The sequence below is a fragment of the Chrysoperla carnea genome, chromosome 1 (genome assembly GCF_905475395.1).
Source record: "Chrysoperla carnea chromosome 1, inChrCarn1.1, whole genome shotgun sequence".
NCBI classification, from domain to species: domain Eukaryota; kingdom Metazoa; phylum Arthropoda; class Insecta; order Neuroptera; family Chrysopidae; genus Chrysoperla; species Chrysoperla carnea.
Genome location: NC_058337.1, coordinates 115,586,588 through 115,603,186, shown reverse-complemented (window position 1 = coordinate 115,603,186; position 16,599 = coordinate 115,586,588). Strand labels below are relative to the sequence as shown.

Below are 16,599 nucleotides of genomic sequence, written 5' to 3'. Positions count from 1 at the left end.
AAGTTAAAATTTACTATCATGCTCATACAGTGACTATCTTAATTAATCTCTGAAATTAATATTAAAAGAACAAATACCTTACAAAGATGGACTTCTTGAATTGTGGCAAGTTATTGGCAACGTCTCCGATATGGTTTCGGAATTATTTTTAATAATTAATTATGTATAATTATAAATAGTTAAATTATTTTTTATTGAATTTTGCATCTGAGGTGAAGTATATATCTCCGATATGGTCTAGTGGCTAGGATACCTGGCTTTCACCCAGGAGGCTCGGGTTCGATTTCCAGTATCAGAATTATTTTTAATTATCGACGAAATATTTATTTTTAAGCTTTTAACATTTTTTATTGAATGGTGTACGTAAAACTGAAACATCATATCCGATATGGTCTAGTGGCTAGGATACCTGGCTCTCACCCAGGAGGCTCGGGTTCGATTCCCGGTATCGGAATTATTTTTATTTACCCAAACGAATACGTATTTATAAACTCTTATATGTTTAAGTGGGTATCCTACGAATTTTATTGATTTGTTTTATGAATAGTTATACAGGGCTGGCCATTTTAATCTATGCATCTTATCTCGTTTTGTAGTTACTCAATAAAAAAATTTTTTAAACAAAAGTTGCAGAGTTTGATGGGAGGCATCATGTTCTGACATCAGATTAATCCTAGACTTCTTTAATAGCCAGTTCCTATCCTAATCGGTAAGAGATGTGAATAACATATTATGTCTTTATTTTATTTACTCCAAAGAAAATACCCTTAAAGTTTATCGATATCCATCCCCCTCTTGCCCTTGACAACTTTTACCTAAAGCATTTTTTTGTAGTTCGCGTGTTTTCCTTCGATTAAATGCAATAATATGACATATTTTTAAATCACATTTCCTTCGAAAGCATGTAAAATTGTTAGTTTTGTTTATGAGGATCAATCTTCCAATTTAAAGTGTTATTCTATCTCTTACCTTTAAGGATCTAAATTTGCTATTAAAGATAGCCGAAGAACTAGATCCAATCAGATATCTAATTTCAAACTCTGCAACTTTTGCTTAAGTTATTTTTTGATTGGTTAACTACAAAACGAGATTAGGTGTATAGATGAAAATGGCCCACCCTGTATATTTACAAATTAACTCAAGCGAATAATTTGCTTTTTATTTTAATCATTCTGAGATTGGTTAAGTAATAATGAGGAATGCTTAACTTGTCTCCAACCTCACAGCAGTATTCGTCCTCAGTCAGGGCTCGCTTCACTTTCGATATGCTCATTATACCTATCAATCAAGGAAGTCACTGACCTGTTCTATAAAAGATTCACCGTGTGTTTTTCTTGAAGTGTCCTCTGAATGGAAGTCAACCCTTTAATGTATCAGATATTAGTCTGACTGATGTCGGTAAAAAAAAACCGTATTGCAAAATATACTTAATATGCAACGCACTAGGTCATACTGCCTACGCGTTTAAACTTAAAAACTTATTTAACATAAAATTTTAATAATAAATATTAACAACAATTGTTAGGTAAGGTATTTTATAATCGTTAGAGTTTATTTCTATGTATGTACAATGTAGCACGCGTCATCATAATAATAATTTTTTTTTTTTCAGCTGTTCATCATATCGTAATACTCGTACAAATACATATAAACACAATTATCTATATCCAACTGCGTGTATATTATATTCTTCAGGTAAACACCCTCAATTTTATATAGATATATCTATCAGTTGACAATATTTTTACCACTGAATGTCACGTGGGTGGCATACAAAATATTATCTATAAAAAAAAACAAGTGAAAACAAACAATTGACTGAGTTAATTGTTGAAATACCATGTATAGACAGTGTTGATTACTCTATCACATTACACATACATAACTGATATTCCTATATAATACATACTATACAATTTGCGCATACTTTGCGCTCTCACGGGTAAACAGTGATATTTACGAAAAAATGTTTCAAACAAAAGTTGTTTATTTTTTTATAAGAAACATTTTTTTACATTTAAACTTTTGTTCTATCTCTAGCATTTTACAAGATGAACCCTACGGACCCAAGACCCAATTTACCTACGCTACTCATTTACGAACTTGACCTCATTTTGTACGTCCTTAGCACACTATACAAATTTCAGCTTGATATCTTTTCGTTTTTGAGTTATGGTGATGACAGATAGACAGACACACGACAGACAGATAGACAACCGGAAATGGGCTAATTAGGTGATTTTTTGAACACCTATACCAACATTTTTTTCGTAGCATCAATATTTTTAAGCGTTACAAACTTGGGACTAAACTTAGTATACCTTGGTATATTTCATATACATGGTGAAAAAAGTTTTTATTCGTGGTTATGAAATTCTACGTATTTTATTCATTCAAGGAGAAAAGTTTTACATATTGATTTTTGAACTAGGAGTTAGGATGTTTTCATTCATGAGGCTCTGGTTTAATTTCCGCAATCGAATTTTAAATTATAAACAGTTTTATTTATTGAATTTTGTTGCTAATGTTATGGATATTTAGTGGCTAGGACATACTTAGTTTTCACCTAGGAGGTTAATTCGGGTTTGATTCGCGGTATCGGAATTTTATTTTAATTATCAAAAAATTATTTATTTTCAATCATTTATATTTCTTCAACGGTGTATCTAATGTTCTGAACAGCACCTCCGATATGGTCTAGCGGCTAGGATAACTGACTTTAACTCAGGAGGCCTGGGTTCGATTCCCAGTATCGGAATTTTTATTCTTTGTAAATTATTAAAAAAATTGTTTATCTCATTTATATTTCTTGTACGGTATACCTAATCATTTGGACATCATCTCCGATATGGCCTAGTGGCTAGTATACCTGGCTTTCACCCAGGAGGCTCGGGTGCGATTCCCGGTATCGGAATTTTTTTTAAATAATGAAAAAATTATTTATCTTTAAACATTTATATTTCTTCAAGCGTATATCTAACGTTGTGGACATCATATCCGATATGGTCTAGTGGCTAGGATACCTGGCTTTCACCCAGGAGGCTCGGGTTCGATTCCCGGTATCGGAATTTATATTTTTTGAACTATTTAATACAAAATAATCTTTAGTTTAACTAGTGACTATGGCCAGCTGAAATGATAAACATAGAGCGGAAAGACAGTATTGACACCTCGTGTATTTTATATGAGGGATGATAATGCTAGAAATTCTTTTAGCGAAAGCTCAAGTAAATTAGCTCGCACTCTCCGCAGCTAAATGCAGCCAATGAAAATTCAATTAATTACACAAATCATACAAAAATATTTCCATTCAAATAAGTTCCATATTTCTATTCAAATAAGTTAACCAATTACTAGATTCAAAACCAACAATTATAAAATAAATTATGTAAAATTATAAAATTAGCATCTTGAAAATATAAAGCATAAATAAAAATATTATATTAAAATAATTCTATTTTGTTTTTAAACAATAAATACCACCTTTTCATTATTTATTCAAATCAAGATGTGAAGCATTATTATTTAAGTACTTATGTCGCATGGTTTAATATTTATTTATTAAATAAATAAAATAAATGTTTTGTTTTTATATTTTAAAAATATACATCAATTGTAAAACTAGTTCAAAGCCGAATTATTTTGTAGTTTATGTGAGCAGAATTATTAAAATATAAATTATTTTTATATATGTTCAAAGTCAATTATTATACATTGGATACAGTACTTTATGCATTTTATATATAATTTGAATATTTTTATTTTAAACGTATGTGTTTCCAAAATCACTTATACGCTTGTGTCGAATAATCTAAGTTTACTTCTGTACTCAAATATGTTAAAAATCCATTTTGTTTGTAAAAGTTTTCCGATAAAGGTATCATTGTTAAATTAAGAAGTATCTGAAACTATGAAAATCATCCCCTATATCCGGTATGGCGAAAATACTTTCTAAATCTACTGATGTCAGAATATGATGCCCTTCATCAAACTCTGCAACTTTTGTTAATGTTATTTTTAAATTGGTTAACTAAAAAACGAGCTATTAGCCATAACATAATAAAATGATCTACCCTATTTAAGAGAAAAAAGAGAAATGCAAAAACCATTCTTGCCAAGAATCCTCCAATCCACTAGACTATGTTATAGATGATGTCCACAACTTCAAGACATATTGATGTTAAGACTCGTAAATACGTAATAATAATTAATAAAAATTAAAATAAATTCCGACACCGGGAATCGAACCCGAGCCTCCTGGGTGAGAGCCAGGTATCCTAGCCACTAGACCATATCGGAGATGATGTTCACAAAGTTAAATATACTGTTTAGAAAATATAAATGTTTAAAGATAAATAATTTTTTCATAATAAAAGAAAATTCCGATACCGGGAATCGAACCCAAGCCTCCTGGGTGAGAGCCAAAATTCAAATTCAAAACAGTTTATTAATCAACATTTAAAAATACAATACATTACATACATAACATATATTACAAAACTTTTATTTACTATTATAGGTTATTAGCCTTAAAAGGCTTTCATCCTAACTTATTTTTCTTTCATGCAGATTGCTGTGTCGCAATTATGCTTATGATATTTAATTTATTTGTTTGAGCAGGTATATGTTAAGTTAATTTTTGTTGATATGCTCTTTACAGGAAAATTTTTAAAAACCTGTTTTATGTTTTAGGCAATAGCTGTGGCAAACTTATATTGCCCATTGCCTATGTGTTTTTGCATGTAAAATTAGATTTAAAAAGAGAAGAAAAAATAAAAATAAAAATAAAAAATAAAAAAATAAAAAATAAAAATAAAAAATTTAATGCCTTGCGTGGGACTTGAACGCCTGCTTTCGGAGTGCCAGTCGGGAACGCTGGCACGACGCCACAGGCTCTTGTAAGGAATGGGTATTTTATCTTTATTATTTACTGTAAAATATTTTGTTATACATTATTTAAATATTTTGTATATATTTGTTTGTGTTTTTTGGTTAGTGAGTTTGACTTCACCATATTTTTGGTTAAGTAGCTGTTTTTAATCAACTTAGTGTAGAAAGAATGCGTTACATGTTTGGTATAGTCTTTGATTGTCGGTATGTCTGTCTCTCTATGTATGTCTTGTATTCTAGCGTATCTATCTTTGTTTAGTGTAAGTCGGAGGCATTTGTTCTGTATACGTTGCAGTCTTAGATATGTCGTGTCTGAAACGCTGTTCCACACAGGGGCTCCGTAGGTTATAGTTGGTCTTATTATTGCAGTGTATAACATTTTTTTATTTTTGGTGCTGAGTTTGCTGTATTTGTTCAGGAGTGGGTAAAGTTGTCGTATACACCCATTTCCTTTACTGATCAGGTGGTTGATATGTGGGACAAACGATAATGTTTTGTCAAGGTACACACCTAGGTACTTTACTTTGTGCTTGGCAGGGACTATGGCTACGCCGTCTACCTTAAGTGGATCGTAGATTTTGATATTTGTAAATTTTTTGCTAAAAATTATATGTTCAGTTTTGTTGTTATTTATTTTGATTTTCCAGTCCCTGGCAAACTTCAGTATCATATCCAGGTGTATTTGTAGTTGTTTTGTTGCCACCTGAGCATTAAAGGAGTGGGCGTACACGGCAGTGTCATCCGCGTATATCGCAGTTTTTGTTTTGGCAAATTTTGGGATATCATTAATAAAGTAGGTGAACAATATGGGCCCAAGTACCGATCCTTGTGGCACACCTGCTTTTGGGTGTCGGAGTTCCGATGTGCTGTTGTTTATTTTTACATAGAATCCCCTTCCTCTGAGGTAACTGTCCAGTAGTGCTATTAGCCATCTTGGGAAGTCATAATTTATTAGTTTGTAAATCAGTCCATCAATATATACCGTGTCAAAGGCTTTCTCAATATCCAGAAGGGCCATGGCCGTGACGTTACTTTTGTTAAAATTTTGTATTATGTCACTTGCTATTCTGGCAACTTGCATGCAAGTGCCATGACCTCTTCTGAATCCGAATTGTTCGTGTATTATTATATTTTTGGACTGACTTATCTTGTTTATTCTTTCCAAAATGACTTTTTCCGCTATCTTGGACAGCGTGCTCAGGAGGCTTATTGGTCTGTAATTTTTGGGATTACTATGATCCTTGTTAGGTTTCGGTACTGGGATCACTATTGCCGTTCCGGGTGAGAGCCAGGTATCCTAGCCACTAGACCATATCGGAGATGATTTCCAAAATGTTAGATATACGCTTGAAGAAATATAAATGTTTAAAGATAAATAATTATTTCATAATTAAAAAAAAATTCCGATACCGGGAATCGAACCCGAGCCTGCTAGGTGAAGGCCAAAAATCCTGGCCACTAGACCATATATAATTAAAGAAAAAAAAATTCGAAGTCATCACGGACTAAACTTATTGCTTTTTCTTATCTCGATACATGTGAGAATATCCAGGATATTTAAACAATTAATTATAAGCTTGTTATCTCTTCATAGCTTTTCCCATAATACTATTTATCGATCTTTGTAATAAAATTTAGCAAGGATACAAACCCCAATTAAATCCAATTATCCAATCCAATCCAATGTGTGAGAAATCATTAAAAATTCGTAAACATGATCTAAGACAATAATTATGCAAGAGCACACACACACACAAACACCTTTCACAAATCCATAACCATAAAAGTATTGAGTTGAGAGAAACTAACGGGGTATTGAATCACAATAAAAAAAAAAACGACTTCTCTATACACACAATCAAAAATCAAGATTTAAACTTGCGATAAACTGAGCAAAAGGTGTTACCTTAACAGTTTGTATGTTAAACCGTGTAAATGATTTTTGTTAAACAAAAAAGTTACAAATGACAGTTGTATGCAACAACCAAAACCAACCCTTTCTAACGAAAATGAATTCATTTATAAAGATTTTTTTCTCAAATCTTTGACTAAACACACCTATGGTGATATGTTTTTAGTTTCTATTTTGTTATTTTTTTATTGATCTTTATCAAAATATTATATTTTTATTCTGTTACAAGAACCGTTGTGATTTTTTTGTTATTTGTTTGTTGCTGCTGTTGCTGCTCTATGGTAGCGATTTTCTGGAAGATTACAAGAATTGTAAATAACACATGTAACAATAACATATACAATAACGGCCACTGTCAGTGTAAATTAGTTAAATAATTATTACCTTTTTGGGTGGTATGGAAAATAAAAAAAGGATTTCTTTTGTATTTTGATCCTGTTGATTTATATTTAATGTCCTTAAAATTACATTCACATATTTTAACTAGTAGCATTTTTTGTGTAAAAAATGTCTTTTAACAGTAGTTTAAACTGAATAGGACTACTTATTTATCGAAATACTTCTTCATAAAATATAATGTTAATTTAAGACCACAAAATTTCAACTCCGTGATCTCAACGTGGTATCAGTGTCATTTAATATGTAATTTTCACTTCTTTCCAAGCCTAGGAGTGATCTTTCCTTTTTTTAACGAAAATTTATTTGAAAAACCATTCATTTATACACAAAAAAAGTTGAACAGAAAATATTATCGTTTTTGAATGTCATTAAACTTCTCTTGTCATTATATTATTTCGTTTAAGCTTTTAAAAAAACCATTGGAATAATAGTTTTGTACTATTTTATAATTAGAACTATATTTAATTTAGAAATTTTCTAATTTGTGCAAAGTTAATTAATATCTCATTATTATTCATATAAAGAACAAAAACAGACAAAATAATTGTTTATACTTGTTTATTTTGCTATTTGCCTTTCATTGTTTTTACCTTGCTTGTTTAATTCGTCATCTAAAAAGCATAATATATAAAATATATATAGATACAATATAGTTGAAGGAAAAGAAAATGGATCACTATAATCAATTAACAATTATCGAGATATTATCTAATTGGAATTAATCTATAACTGAATTACATTTTACAAAAACTACCACCCTGCCTAAACAAATTAATTTACTTCAATTTGAATAATTTATTGCTTTTCTGATTTTCCCATTGCTTAAACCAAATTAACAGTTTCATATTTTTCGGAGTATTTACAAATTACATCCTGATAAACCTACCTATCTGGTACATATAAAAATTGGGAGTCGGTGACAACTGAGTTGTGAAAATTTACCATTATGCTAGAAACTGAAAATGCTAGAAATAGGCAGTACGAAAAATATATAATTTTATAATTATAAGAAAAATATATAAAAATATTATAATTTTTTTTTTTTTTTTGCAAAACCAATATATTTTTTCGTTTATTCAAAAACAAAACTTCATTGACAACCACTCTTCAGCTTATCTGAATTCTGAATAAAATACCCTAATTTCGTTACAAATGTCAACCAGTAAATATCAATATCTACCGAGAAACAACAGAATGATTCAAGGTACATTTGATTCTAGGTACTATAGCTAATGTTAATATAACATGTGAGCAAAGCAAGCTCAGAAATCGAGGTTTACTTCAGCCTTCAAACGGTCAAGTGTGTACAAATGTACAAGTTAAACGTATATATAAACAGAGATAGTATTAATATCAAGGAAACGAGAACAAATAATAAGATAAAATTTCGTACTGGCCAAAAAGTGAATAATCCACTTATGCAAACCTTTATTTTGATAGTACAAATATGGTCTCACGAATCACTTATGGTCACGCGTCAGCGTTCGTAGATATTCAAGGCCAAAGGTCTCGTTTGCTTTGCCTTCAACTGTTTACATTTATTCTAAAAATAGTAGAGGGTAAAAACACGATTCAACGTATAAAAATGTTTTTAGGCGAAAATTTTAGAGAATTGTATCCTTGTTAACTTTTTTAATAAATATTCGAATGAAGGCAAAGAAAACGGGGTATTTTTAAAAAACTGATCTTTGCGTTAGATTTCGAGGTAAAATCCCTAAGATGATTGAGATGGTATTCATAAGAATCTTGTAAGGTTTGAGCTTATTAAGTGATACGGTTTCTTTAGCAGCATGTATATATTTTAACATATATGTTTTAGTTTTAAGTTTTATATAGTAAACGAGTATATATATTAAAAGATGCGGGTTCATTATCAACTCAGGTGAAATTATAATATTATTATTATTATTGAACTCTTTTTATTTTGTATATATTAAATGAGTTTGTTTGTTTGTTTGTGTGTTTGTTTTCATAGACATACTAATACACATACATATAATTTAATGTTTTTGCACTTGTGATAAAATAATAAATGAAAAGTTAGGAAAACGTGTGTATTTTGTACTTACAAAGGTTCTGTCTTCACATTTATTATTATTAACAAATGATTTTCTTTCATGCGGCTTACGAAGCAATATGTGAAACGAAGATCATAAAAAAGGTTTAATGCTTTAGTTCAGATTCTTGACCAGAAAGTGCCTCTCATTTTTTCAGGCTTCAATCTCACAGGTAAAAATATTTAATATTTGATTCATTTAGAGAAGGGGGGAGTGAACTGCATGAATAGCAATTTGCAATTTCGTTTATCATTTTTCAAACCATCTAAAAATTACACGTGGTAGAAGGATTTTTTGGAGTTTTAGAAGTTGTTGCTAATCAAAAAAGAAGATGAAATTTCACTGGCAAATTTCCTCCCACTTTAAATTAATACTGAAATATACTTGACTACAAACTCCCTCACTGAAGAAAAAATGTCAAGACAACATTATCTGCAATAATTTTGTAGTTACTGAATAATTATTTTTACATATAAATTTAAAATCTTAAGTTTTTACATGAGAGTTTTACGTTTTTCCCAAACAAGCCTTTGGAAAAAAGTAAACTGTGTCGTGCCTCAAGTCTAAAGGTATATCTATACCAAATTTCATTAAAATCAGTTCAGCCGTTTAGCCATGAAAGCCAAGCAGATAGACTATGTTTCTTTAACATTCATATGAAAATCGGAGTTCGACAACACTGCGCAGAAAGCCTGCTGATTAAAAATGTAATAAATTTAACTGCAGCTGTAAAATTTCTTATAGAAACTTATTACCAGGCCCGTGCAGATGGAAATGGAGAAATTTGGTGGGCAAATTTTGCTTTTCTCTTTCCCAAGAGAATACAAAAATTTGGTAAAGACTCTTGCGCTCAACTTTTTGAACCACACTTTTCAATTTTGCACGATGATCCCCGTCAATAATTCACTCGAAGCATTCAATATGCTCGAATGCGTCTATAAAATGCTTCGCGTTTTAGCAGCTTTGAATGTGACAACATACCATAGATCGACATTGTCAGAATATCGGGTAAACGGCTTAGCCTCGCTCAATCTGCACCTCGCAGAATAAACTTATTGAAAAATAATGTCTAAATATCACATTTTGACATAATAAAATGTTCTTTTACTCGAACAGATAAATTATTTTTATTGAATTTCAGGGCCATTAATTAATTACATAGGGATGATTTTGGCGAAGTTTCACGCAACCAAATGTTATTGTAAATATTTTCCTACTGATACATAAATATTATATTCTGAATATCTAAAGTACCTAGAAACGGAACCATAAAAACTAATTACTATTATTTAAAGACAACTGTAGTTTTAATTAAATAATATATTGTGGAAAGTACACAAATTTTACGCTTAAAAATTTAATATGTTAACTATTAAATTTAAAATTATAATGAGTTTCTAATGCTTTAATTTTTGCTTCCAAAACATATTTATGATAGATATGTAAAAAGTTTAACGAATAAAAGTTCTTGGGTAAAAGTTTCAAAAAAGAAAAGAGATCAGTGACTCCAATAGGTGTAAACAAATCTAGTAGTTTTCGGTAAAGTTCTTGAGAAAGATAATAATATTTCATCCTTTCTATTAAGAAATAAAACTCTCTTAAACTTTCTATTGTATTTTACAGGTAGTTTCTTTAACACTTCAAAATAATAACTTTGTCTACTTTGTACTGAAGTTATTGAGACTTAAGTAAGAGGTTTAATGCCTACATATTGTAAAGGTACATTAATATCATTTAATCCTATTTAAAAATTTGTTAAATACAAATAAGTTATATTTGTGCAACATGAAGGTAAACATTGTGAAAATATTATTATGTGTACCAGGTGTTTAAAAAGTTTGTGGTACCATTCATCAATCATGAAGAAATAACTTGCCATTTTTAAGACAATTGTATTCTTCAATTTTATTACCATAAATTTCTTTCTTCGAATTTTCTCGATCTGTTAATGTAAAAGTAATTTTCAACTTTGATGATAAATTTTGTTATAACTTCATGAATGTAGACGAAAAATAAAAAATTTTGGATACCTGCCTTGGTAATCGAAAAATCGAAATATAAATATTTTAACAAAATTTTCAATTTTCGATATTTTGAAAATTACTCCATATATCAAAAAATTTTATTCTTACTTTTCGTCTTATAATCAAGTTATAGCGTAATTCACCATCAAAATTGAAAATATATATTTCTTTAAATTTGTATCCCTACTATCGTGGTTATACATCCTTAATTAGTTGGGCATAACGGTTTTGTTTTTTGTTTTCAATAATTTATTAAGGTATTAACTTTAATTTAAATAGTTTTTTATAATTTCCACTGATTAGTTTTGGAGAAATCTATGTAAACATAGCATCCATCTACCGTTTTACCACAAAACTAAATAATATGCCTAATTTTGAAGTCATTTATTTATTTAAATTATCGGGAACCCTAGTCCAACTTCAAATAAAAAAAATCAAGCTTTTTGTTTAAAATTGTCTTGGCGCTCGTACGGAAGATTAATTAGTTTATACTTTTTAGTATAATGAAAGATTGTTACTAAAAAGGACTTTTTATTTAAATTGAGATTTTCAAGCAGGTATTAACGTTTTTTTAAACACTCATTAATGTCGTTAAGGTATTTCCAGCATGGTATTTGCAGTTTCTATGTTAAAGCAATGGTACAATTTTTTTTTCGACAGAATTTAACGAAAAATTAAATTTAAGAATTTAATAATGCTTACTATTAATTCCCAAAGTTTCAGAAATTTTGACCGTTTAAAATGGGAAATAATTATGCCAACGTCCCAATTTCGATCAATTTACGTCAAAATTAATATCTCGAAAGTGAAAATTAATTTCTAAATTTTTTTTTTAGAATTTTATTGTATAAACATTTTTTTCTACTTTTTCTTCAATATATAATAATATCATAAAAAATAGTTGGAGAGACCGGACATTTTACATGCTTTAAATGGGACATGACCCTCAAAATCGCGAACTTTGTCTTTAAATATCTCGCGATCTAAACGGTCAAAAATTATGAAATTTTAGGAATTCATAAATAAAGCTATTATAAGCCCGAGAAAAAAAATTCGGCCGAATCTGTCGAAAAGTGATTTCATGCTGGTACTACCTTAATTTCCATATCCTCTTTGCTATGATTAAAATAAATACATACGACAATTTTTTTTCTATTTTTTTTTTATATCTGTTAGTTTTTTATTGAACACGAGCTAGGCACGGGTCTTTGTAGTAGTACCACACAAATATATACCATATTATCGGATATGTGTATATGCACATATGTATTAGTGTATAAAATATAAAACACCTGGTTTAGTTATAAGAGTATACAATACATTTTACAAATACATAATATGATGATCATTCAACATCATGTCAAGCCATTTCCACAATGAAGTTTACAAAAAAAAAATTATATAAATTATTTATAACAGCATTTAACTTGTAGTGATTAAGTATTCATATTTTTATTTAATTTTAAATGGACTTAAATCGGTATGTTTATTTGTTTAAATATATGGAAATAGTAATAGTTCAAATAAATGGCCAACATACATCAGAAAGTCAACGCGGCGAGATCTCCTTTAAGAGTATTTCATGTTCCAAAATTGACTTTTTGCCTAATATCTGAGAAAATTGCATTCTTCTGAAAAATATAACACATTTTTTTCAGATGTTAACTATAAGATTAAAAAAATGAATACTTTTAAAAGGGCAAGCAAGAAGCTCTTTTTGTACTAAAAAGTAAAAAATAATTATTTCTATGAGTCACTCATATATGGCTATTCGTAAAAGCTGGAGGCGTTAAATTTAAATTATCAATAATGATTTGGATTAGCTGAAGCTTTTACCAATAGTTATGTACGAGTGACTCATAAAAATAATTCTTTTTTACTTTTTAGTACAATAAAAGCTTACTAAAAATGGTAAAATCAAATATGGTGGAAGCGATTGGAAAATTTAATGATCATAATTGCATATTTTATTCGTGTTTTTCTTAGCAAACTCGTTCATTTGATACCCATATCATGGAAGTGCATAAAAAATAACTAGACCGCTATCTTGGGCGGTTAGTTGGAATTAGAATGACATCACCTAACAAGCCATGGATTGTCATCCAAACTAATCGTGCTTGCAAAATTTCAGCTTATTCGTTTGAGGATTGCACAGATTGTATGTAATACAATATTTATCTTGAGAGACCTAATAAGTTACTTGCGTAGCATGGCAGTTGTATGACTGACTAATGTATGTGATCTCTAACCGCAATTCAGTATGCTTTGCATACATACAAGCAAACATATAATAGTATCTTTCTTATACACATTGCTTAATGTATATATTTGTTATCTCATACTCATGGATGTAGCATGCAAAATAATTTATCAAGCGAATTGTATAGTTTATGTCAGTGTCGTTACTTAGGTTTTTGAAATACAATAAAAGTCTCTCAAAAATTTTTCTCCGGCAACGAATATTTTGTAGAAATAAGCTAAATTTGCTAATAACCCAGATTCGGTTGTTTCAAATAAGCCAATTTTGCATGAAGTTCTTGAGACCAAATGGACCTAGCTTTCCACTAGTTGGCCTTGAAACTTCGTTACGTCGACCCAAAATTTCGGAATGTAGCAAACTACCTCAAATTACTACTTCATTCTCCGCACCATTGTATGCAGGCCCTTCGAATAACCGGCAGGAAAAGATCAGAATTTTTTTACAAATTTTAAGTTGGCACTGAAAAAGCAAAAGTAAACATTTGACAACTTGCTAGCAAAGAAGAAATATGAAAAATGGACTTAGTTTGGGTTTAATAACCTTTGAATTGCATGTGTTAGATATTGCTCTTTTGGAAGGTTGTGGCGCCGATTTTCTTCCTATACCTGGAATAAAAGTGGCATTGTATGTTCTATTTTATTTCTTAAACTAAGAATAACAAAGGATTATTAGGATTACCCCTTCAATAACTTGCCGAAAAAGCTCACAATTTATACACAAGTTGGCAATAAAAATGACAATTAAACATATGAATACTTCCAAAAAATAAATTAATGTCATAATTGGGCTTCGTTTGGGTTTAAAAACCTTTAAATTTTAAGTATTACGTAATGTAATTTTTGGATGAACATGGCATATATTATCTTCGTATGCCTGGAATAAAAGTAACATAAAAATTAATTCTATTTTATTTCTCTTAAACTAAGAACAACAAAGGATTATTTTTCATCCTCGTCACCTGGTCGTCTCAATTAATAATATTAAAAACATACGCATGATTAATTATTAAGTTATTTATTTCAAAATATTTTACATGTATTTATCATAAATTTCTATATATCGAAAAAATAATACAATAATAATAATTTGTGTTTTAATTTTTTTTTTCGCCCGTATAATATTTGCATTTTTTTCTAGAATAATTTTCAATATTATACAGATATCTAGAAAAAATATATATAATTTTTAATTTTTATCGTGGTAATTATATCACAAAAAAATAGTGTAACTATATAAAATACTTAAAAATGTATTATTTCGTTATCAAAAATCAGCATGCAGGTTCCGTAATGATATAAATTATTTTGAGTAAAAAAAAATTTTTTGTATGAGTAAAGTAACAATAGGTAAGTAAACTAAATACGTCACAAATATCTACAAATCAATAATAAAAACACAATAAATTTTTTTCTGAAATTAATTGCTTTACAATAGATAATTATTGTTAAATATGCATAAAATTTATTTCATTGAAACATTCATGCTGTGAATAACTTTCGACTAATAAAAAATTATTAAGGGAATTGGGACAAATCCCTGATTCAAACAAGTAAAAACAAACAATTGACAGAGTTAATTGTTGAAATACCATGTATAGACAGTGGTGATTACACTGTCACATTACACACACATAAAACTGATATACCCAAATAATACTATACAATTTGTGCATAATTTGCGCTTTCACGGGTAATGGGTTCAATGGACCCAAGACCCAATTGACCTATGTTGCTCATTTACGAACTCAACCTCACTTTTTACGTCCTCAGCACTATAAAAATTTCAGCTTGATATCTCTTTTCGTTTTTGAGTAATCATGATGACAGACGGACAGACAGACGACAGACGACAGACGAAAGCCGACAGACGAAAGCCGACAGGCGACAGACAGACAGAACACCGGAAATGGACTAATTAGGTGATATTATGACCACTTATTCCAAAATTTTGTTCATAGCATCAATATTTTTAAGCGTTACGAACTTGGGACTAAACTTAGTATACTTTGGTATATTTCATATACATGGTATAAAAACGATGACTTTCAACTGTTATATGCTTTAAGCAAATCGATTTACTCGATTGTTTCAAAGATGTTCTTTCACTTGAGTAAAATGCAAAAAACTGTAATAATTTTTTGGTTTTCACAAATATTTAAAGGCAATTATCTTAGAATCTTGTCATTTATATAAAAAAAAACAAATATTATGTCTAAATAATCTCTTGAATATTTAGGATACTTATTTAAGTCCAGCACCATTTTACTTAAATTTTTCGCTCAATGGTGCGATTTGTTCGCTCACTAGGACGATTAAATTGGCCGTAATATTCCAGTAAAAGTCTATACACAGTTCTAACAGAATTGTTATTTGTCTAGAACAAGTATAAACGTTTGAAATGGAATATTTCAAACTAACATTTCACGTTTGTAAGTAGCGAAAGTATTCACAGCATTCTTATTAACTGGATCATCTGGAAAGATCATCCTTTATTTTTGAATAACACATATACTTTCCAAGGACAATAACTGAAAAACGTTTTCATTTGTATCGCTGTTCCCATTGAGATTTTGGATCTGGATGTGAAGATCTATGAAATTTCTCAAAAAGTTTGACCGAGATCCAAATCCAATAAGGTTAATGTGGAATCCTTTATATTTTAATTTATTACAATCTACAAAAAAGCGTGTAGTATGTCTATAGTTGGAGGCAACTTTAAATAAACATGCTAAGTAGCCACATAAAGTTGAAATAGAGGACATACGCTATTGGTTAAGTTTCCGACTCAAGAATAGTAGTAACACCCACGATAACAAGTGTATTGTCCTGATTTTATTAATAAATAATAAATTAACCATCAGAGTCAAAAGTCAAAACATCCTGACTACATTCATATTTATGGTAAAATGAATATATATATTAAATTGATTAAACAGAGTTTTAAGAAAAGGATATCCTTGACATTAGTAAGTACAATGCATGCGCTTGCTATAAAACAAGATATAATTGAAAAAAACAAAAAGTTAACAAAAAATCAAAAGATTAAAATATTTATTGC

At 29.5% G+C, this 16,599-nt stretch overlaps 3 non-coding genes across 3 annotated transcripts; 2 read left to right on the top strand and 1 right to left on the bottom strand.

The window, feature by feature from the left end:
- Positions 1–382: 382 nt before the first annotated feature.
- Positions 383–454, top strand: Trnae-cuc. Its single transcript has one exon. It is a non-coding gene; the product is annotated as a tRNA-Glu (tRNA).
- Positions 455–2,996: 2,542 nt separating this feature from the next.
- Trnae-uuc lies at positions 2,997–3,068 on the top strand. Its single transcript has one exon. It is a non-coding gene; the product is annotated as a tRNA-Glu (tRNA).
- Positions 3,069–4,227: 1,159 nt separating this feature from the next.
- Positions 4,228–4,299, bottom strand: Trnae-cuc. Its single transcript has one exon. It is a non-coding gene; the product is annotated as a tRNA-Glu (tRNA).
- Between the last annotated feature and the right edge of the window lie 12,300 nt (positions 4,300–16,599).